This window comes from Cryptomeria japonica, chromosome 2 (genome assembly GCF_030272615.1).
Source record: "Cryptomeria japonica chromosome 2, Sugi_1.0, whole genome shotgun sequence".
NCBI classification, from domain to species: domain Eukaryota; kingdom Viridiplantae; phylum Streptophyta; class Pinopsida; order Cupressales; family Cupressaceae; genus Cryptomeria; species Cryptomeria japonica.
Window position 1 is genome coordinate 227,209,568 of NC_081406.1, and position 7,033 is coordinate 227,216,600.

The window sequence follows — 7,033 nt, forward strand, 5'->3', positions numbered from 1 at the left end:
GAAGATCACAAATTAGATCCTATAATAAGATCACATTTTTCATGCCTTGTTGAAATACCAATTGTACCCTCACAAAATTCTTCTATACCTCAATAATTTTATGCATAATACACTGCATAAATAACTAGAAAAATACTGCGGCATTCAAGTGCTTGAATTGAATGTAATAACTATGTGAGCAAAATTCAACTTGATACAAAAATTTAGGTAGTTTCGAAAGCCCGTCATATGGTCTCACTTATGATTACATTCAATTTTAACTTAAGACAGAGGGAGCCAATAATTAAATTTTGAAATTCTTCTATATATCCTAAAAATAATGAACACCTATATATTGAGCCCATTTCTTTGAAATGGCAAAATCATTGTTCAAAACTTTGAACACCCATTGTATGATCCAGCAAAAAGAAATCCACTTCCTCAACCAAAGGCGAAACCACCTGGAGGAACTTGTGCTCTATTTGTACCAAAACTAAAAGCCGGCTGGCCATCAGTACCAGGATGAGCTATGTTTTGCTCATCCTCATCATCTTCTTGCCAATACATTTCAAGGATCTTCACAGCTTTCTCATAGATGTCCTCATTATCGTGATTCTGCAAGTTTTCAATCTTTTCAAGTCCTTCAGCATCATCAATGAGCTGAGCAAAACTATTTATACTAATGTTTCCTAAATCCTTTTCTGCCTCTCCTACTTTCAGGATGTTCTCAAGCCCCTCAAGACAAACTGATACCATTTTTGGGTCTTTGCAGTCTAACAGGTCACATAATGGCTTAATACATCCCTGACTCACCAAATACTTGATTTGTTCGTTTGAACCGCCCGAAGTGGCATTGGAGATTGCCCATGCCGCCTCTTTCATGATGTCAAATTCAGCAGTTTGGAGCAAATTCACAAGAGGAGGAATAATGTTTGCATCAATGACAGCCTGTATTTGTTCTTTATTGCCTGCTGTGATGTTTGAAACTGTCCAACATGCTTCCTTCCTGATACTTTTCTTTTGATGGTTTGTCAGGAGATGTAAAAGGCATGCAAGCACATGATTTTCAATCATGAACTGTGTCTGTACATCATCTCCAGCAACAATGTTGCCCACTGTCCGAAGAGCCCGAATGAGAACCATAGGATTGGTGTGCAGCAGAAGCTCGACAAGTCTACGACAAACACCAGCCTCTATCACAGCTTGTATTTTGTCATTTGTTCCATCTGAGAGGTATGAAAGAGCCCAACATGCATCCGTCAAGACTTCCCCATCATCCGAATGAATAAGGCGTTCAAGAACTGGAAGTGCTGGTTTGGTCTGTTCAAAAGGTGCCTGTGGCTTGCCACGACAAAAATTGGATAGTGTCCAAGTGGCATTTCTCAGCATCGATAGATTGGTTTTCTCATTCAGTTGGGCCAGGAGTGGCATAAGAGCACCATGACCGAGAACTAGATCTCTAAACTTGAAATTATCACCAGCTATATTTCCAAAGGCCCAAACAGCCTGCTCTCAAACATCATCACTTTGGGAGTTAAGAAGCTGCACAAAGTGTGGCACTGCACCTTGATCAATCACAACTCGTGTGTGTTCCGAGGTTCCTGATGCAATGTTTGTCAAAGACCACGCTGCCTCAAACTGAAGTTGAGGGAAGTCAACTCTTGTGAGGAACTCTACCAACCGAGGGACAACTCCAGCATTAACAACTTCCTCAATAGGGAGACACCGTTCAATTGAAAGAATCTTCCTAATTTGAGTGGTTGCTTCCAATTGCATAAGAGGATCATTTGACATTACTCCTGCCACAAATACAGGGAGACTCTCCAGCTTTTTCACGAGATCAGACTGCGGCAAAGCCTGAGTCAATTGCATTCCTTCTCTTCTCTTCTTAAGGAGATTATCTTCCTTCTTACTTTTCCTGATCTCAATGAGATTGTCTTCTCTCTTTCGCCGAGCTTCATCTGCGTCGACACCCGCCTTGTAAGATTTCTTCCTCAGCTCTGCCCGAGAATTGGGTCTCAAAGACATTGTAAAATGTCAACTGTGCGCCCAAAAACTCTTCAGAAAAACAAGATTCGCTGAGATTTCTGAGCACTGAAAGTTTTCAACGAATATGTGACTAAACTGAAAGCGAAAAACCAAAAAAAATCCTTGAAAAGGGCTCAATTTAGCAGATGTGAGAGGCTTGAAAGAAACAGAAGTTGAAACAGATTAGCATAAATGGGGCGGAAAAATATGGAACTAAAAGTCGAGTGAATTTTGCGTTAAATAACAGAAGTGTCGATTTCAGTCGGCTGCCAGAGATTGTGATTTATAAATTTGTCTTTCAGTCCGTTGATATAACGTTTTAAGGGTTATGAAAGCTTGAAGCGGGTGTCCACTCTTTCAACTTTTTATTGTCTTCAAAATTTATATATTATCCATATTTTTAAATTTGATTTACCTATATATTTTAATCTAAAATTTAATATACACTTTACATTCTAATAAATATCATTTCTCTTTTTTACAATACTTTATAATGACCCCTTTCTTACAATCTACTAGAAACTGCATTGACTTATAAAGCCGTATCAATAAAGGTATTGTACATTAAATATGTTTGTTAATATTAATATAAACAATCCATGTTTAATAGGAGATAGATAAAAGTATAATTCTATTATTTAATGTCCTTTGGTTGTGTAGATCAATAAATCTTAACTAGTTAACACATTCTGATTTTGACATTAGTCAAAACAAACCACTCAAACATCATTGGTATTCACATGCACAAGTAGAGGATATTGGTAGTCATTCACATGTACATGTAGAAAATATTGGTAGTCATTTGCATGGAAATGCATAGGGCTGCTTAAGAGATTACTAATTATTGTTTACTATTTAGATAACTCGCTTTGAATCAGCAATTATCAATTATTTATATGATTATCTCCTCTTCTATAAAGTATATCTACTATTGCTTTGATTTTTTTATTTAGCTTTGATTTTTTTATTTAGCTTTATTTTTTTGTCTATCTATTCTACTTATAATTTCTTATATTTATCTAAATCAATAGGAATGTTGGCTCTCTAATCTATGTAATAGAATGAAATATTTGGCCTCTTAGTTTATAAGTGCATGTTAATCCTAACTACTTAATCTCAAATAGATAATAATGTACTATAGCAAAACTTATATGAGAATTGGATTGATTCAGATTTTGAATTCTTTTCCTCTATTCTACCGGTCTCAGGTTCTACTCATTTCCCAACTTCCCTTTCAGTTATTGAGGATAGGGCTTCTTTTAAATCTCCATTTAAATTTGAGCCCATGTGGTTTAGGGATTCTTCCTTTTTGCCTTTGCTTATTAAATGGTGGAATTCTGCTCCTTTTTGTTTTGGGTCCCGTATGTTTCAGACTGCTAAGAAGTTAAGTTATTTGAAATTGAATATTAGGGAATGGAATATCTCGCATTTTAAGAAAAAATTTCAAGAGAAACAAAGGATTCAAGATACGATTGAGTGTTTTAATACTCATGTGCTTCAACATGGTATGGTGCCACAAGTTTTTGATGAATTGAAGTCACTAAAATTACAGCTTGAGGAGGTGTTAGCTAGAGAGGAAATCTATTGGAGACAGAAATCTAGAGAGTTATGGCTTTTAGATGGTGACAGGAACACAAAATTTTTTCATTCTTCAACTAAGATTAAAAGATGTAAGAATAGGATATCTTTTATTCAGTGTCAAAATGGGAATTTATTGACAGAGCCAGAGGACATTGCTTCATAGGCAGTTAGGTTTTTTAAGTCATTATTATCTTCGGAAAATGGAAATCTCAGCAATGATATTATATCTAATATTCGTCCTTTAGTATCTTTGGAAGACAATAAGATGTTGATGTCTACCTTTTCCTTAGAAGAAGTTAAGAGTGTTGTCTTTGCCATGCATCCGGATAAAGCCTCGGGACCAGATGGTTTTACTCCTTTATTTTTTCAGAAATGTTGGGATTTTGTGGGAAATGATGTTTTATTGGCTCTTGAGGAATCTACGAGAATTAGGTCCATTTTAAAAGAACTTAATACTACAATGATTGCACTTATTCCTAAAAAAGAGGATACTAAGACTTTTGTTGACTTCCACCCCATTGCTTTATGTAACACTTTCTATAAGATATTTACGAAGGCAATTTCCCTTAGGTTGGCAAAAATTCTACCTAGGATCATTTCATTGGAGCAAGGTGGTTTTGTTCCCAGAAGGGAGATGACAGAGGGTGAAATTGTAGCACATGAGGTGCTGCATTCTATTTCAACCCAAAGAACCCAGGCCATGATACTTAAACTAGACATGACGAAGGCCTATGATAGAGTAGAGTGGGGGGCTTTATGTGTTCTTCTTGAGAAGTTAGGTTTTTCCAAGGCCTAGGTCAAATGGATTCGTGCATGTATTTCTTCTGCAAGATTCTCGGTTTTAATTAATGGTTAAGTGGTTTTTTCACTTCCTCTAGGGGTTTGAGACAGGCAGATCCCCTTTCTCCCTTTTTGTTTATTCTCCTAGCTGAAACCTTTAGTTGGGCTATTAGGGCTGCTAAAGTGGGGGGCTTTGGAAAGGTATAAGGATTCAGAATATTCCCAAAAGTATTTCTCATTGTCTCTTTGTAGATGATACTCTATTATTTGGACATGCTTCGTTGGTTAAGGCAAAAGTGATTAAAGGAATAATACAAAATTATGCATCGTTTTCTGGTCAGAAAGTGAATGGTGATAAATCAAAGATTCTTTTCCTTAATACATCATAGCTGGTTCAGCATAGGTTGCAATCCTTTTGGGGATTTGAGACTGGAAATCTTCCATGTACCTACCTTGGGATTCCTTTCTTTGTTAAACAAGATAAGATTGGTTTTTGGGATAAGATTATTTCGATCATTTCTAAAAGAATTCTCTCATGGAATCATAGATGGTTAACTTTGGTAGGTAAAATTGTTCTCATCAAGTCTGTTTTGAATGTTGTTCCCATATATCTCATGTCTGTTTTGAAGTCTCTAAAAGCAGCCATTGTTAGTTTACAGGACACTCTTAGAGATTTTCTTTGGAACAATAATAAAGATGGCAAGAAGAAACTCCCTTTAGTTGCATGGGATAATGTATGTTTGCCTAAGGAACTTGGGGGAACAGGAATTTGGAGTCTAGAGAATCAGAATTTAGCCTTAGGTGCTAAGTTGGTTTGGAAATTATATGACAAGCCTAGCTCCTTATGGGCACAGATTATGTTTGCCAAATATTTAAATAATGGACTGAGAGAGTACATTTTTAAAGTCTCAAATTTGCCTTCGGGTTCTACTATTTGGAATTTCCTTTGTAAATGTAGATCAGTTATTTTGCCTCATCTCTCATGGATTGTTCATAATGGTAGAAAGGTCAGATTCTGGGATGAAGTATGGAATGGACACACACCTTTGGTGAATATTAGGGATTGGTCTCCTTTGATCACTATTCTTTCCTCCCTTTGGGGTGTTTTTGTAGCAGATTATTTTGAAATTGTGACTAGTGGACCCCTTAAGCTAGCTAGATGGAAGTCGATTGATTTCTTAGATGTTGATCAAAGCATGAAATTAGATTTTGAAAATATTTTGGGGGATAGAATTGTATTTCTTTCTGATTCTGAGGATGAATATTTCTGGTAAGTACATTGTTAAAGATGGTTACAACTCTCTTATGGTTGCTAAAGATTTATCTTCTTGGCCTTATAAGTTGTTTTGGCATTCGGCTTGTCTTCCCAAAGATGGAGCCTTTGCTTGGTTGGTAGTTTAGGATAGAGTCCTTACAGGTATGAGACTAGACAAGCTTGGTATTACTGTTGTTTTCCCTTGTGTCCTTTGTAACAAAAATTTGGAATCTTCTTCACACATGTTCCTATATTGTGAGTATGCTTATGAATGTTGGCAGTGGTTGTTTGAGAAGTTAAATATATCCTTTTTTATTGGTAAGGATCTCATTTCCCATTTTAGATCTTGGCCCTCTATGTTTACCTCATCTTTTTATGCATGCCTTTGGATCATATCTCCATCTATTGTGATTTGGAATGTTTGGCTAGAGAGAAACAACAGGATATTTAAAAAAACAAGGTCTCCTGTGTCTGAGGTTCTATTAAAAATTGAGTCTTCAATCTATGAGGTTGCTTTGTCATTTATTTATAAGAATTTAGAAAATCTTACTTCTTTTTTGCATTGGGATAGTAGAGTTACTAGAGTTTGGAAGCTGTTGTCAGTTTTAGCCTCTCATGGTTCAATTTTTTTAAAAAATGATGCAATAGGTAAGAGATGCTCTGCTAGATGCAAACCTCCTTCGCAGGGGCACTTTAAACAGAATTTTGATGGGGCCTCTCGTGGTAACCCTGGGTCGGCTGGGGTAGGCATGGTAATTTATGATCACAATGCTAATTTTATTCGAGCTAAGTGTCATGCTATTGCTTCTAAAACTAACAATTATGCAGAATTTCATGCTTTGTCTTTTGGATTGGATATGGCAATCTCTTTGGGAATCAAAGACTTAATAATTGAAGGTGATTCTATGGTGATTATTCAATGTCTTATGAAAAAGAAATCGAATTGTTGGAATTTGCAGTATATACTTGATCCCATTTTACAAAAATTAGAATTGTTTGAATCTTTCTTGGTATCCCATTGTTACAGAGAAGTTAATAAGATTGCAGATTATTTGGCAAATTTAGCCATTGATAGCAATGCTAATCAGTGAGAGGTGGGTTTTGAGGAAATTCCTTCTAAGGTATGGGAAGCTTTGCAACAATAGTCATATGATTTTCTTGAGTAACGTCGATGTAAAATTTTATGATGAAAATTATTCACACTTTCCCCTTTCATCTCAAGTATTCATGTTCGTTGTCTGGAGAACAGTTTGAGGCCATGGTATTTGATATAATAGTGTTTTTCCAAAGGTTTTTTGATACTTTCTTTTTTGGCAAGAAGGTTTTTGGCTCATGAGATTTGGGACAGGGCTTTGGAAAATTTTGTCTTCTTCCATTGATAGCAGCTATGGAGTCTACATTTGAAAATTA

The 7,033-nt window shown here is 36.0% G+C and overlaps 1 pseudogene; it reads right to left on the reverse strand.

Annotated features, from left to right (window-relative positions):
- Window positions 1-378: 378 nt before the first annotated feature.
- On the reverse strand, window positions 379-2,009 carry LOC131048693 (importin subunit alpha-1-like; annotated as a pseudogene).
- Between the last annotated feature and the right edge of the window lie 5,024 nt (window positions 2,010-7,033).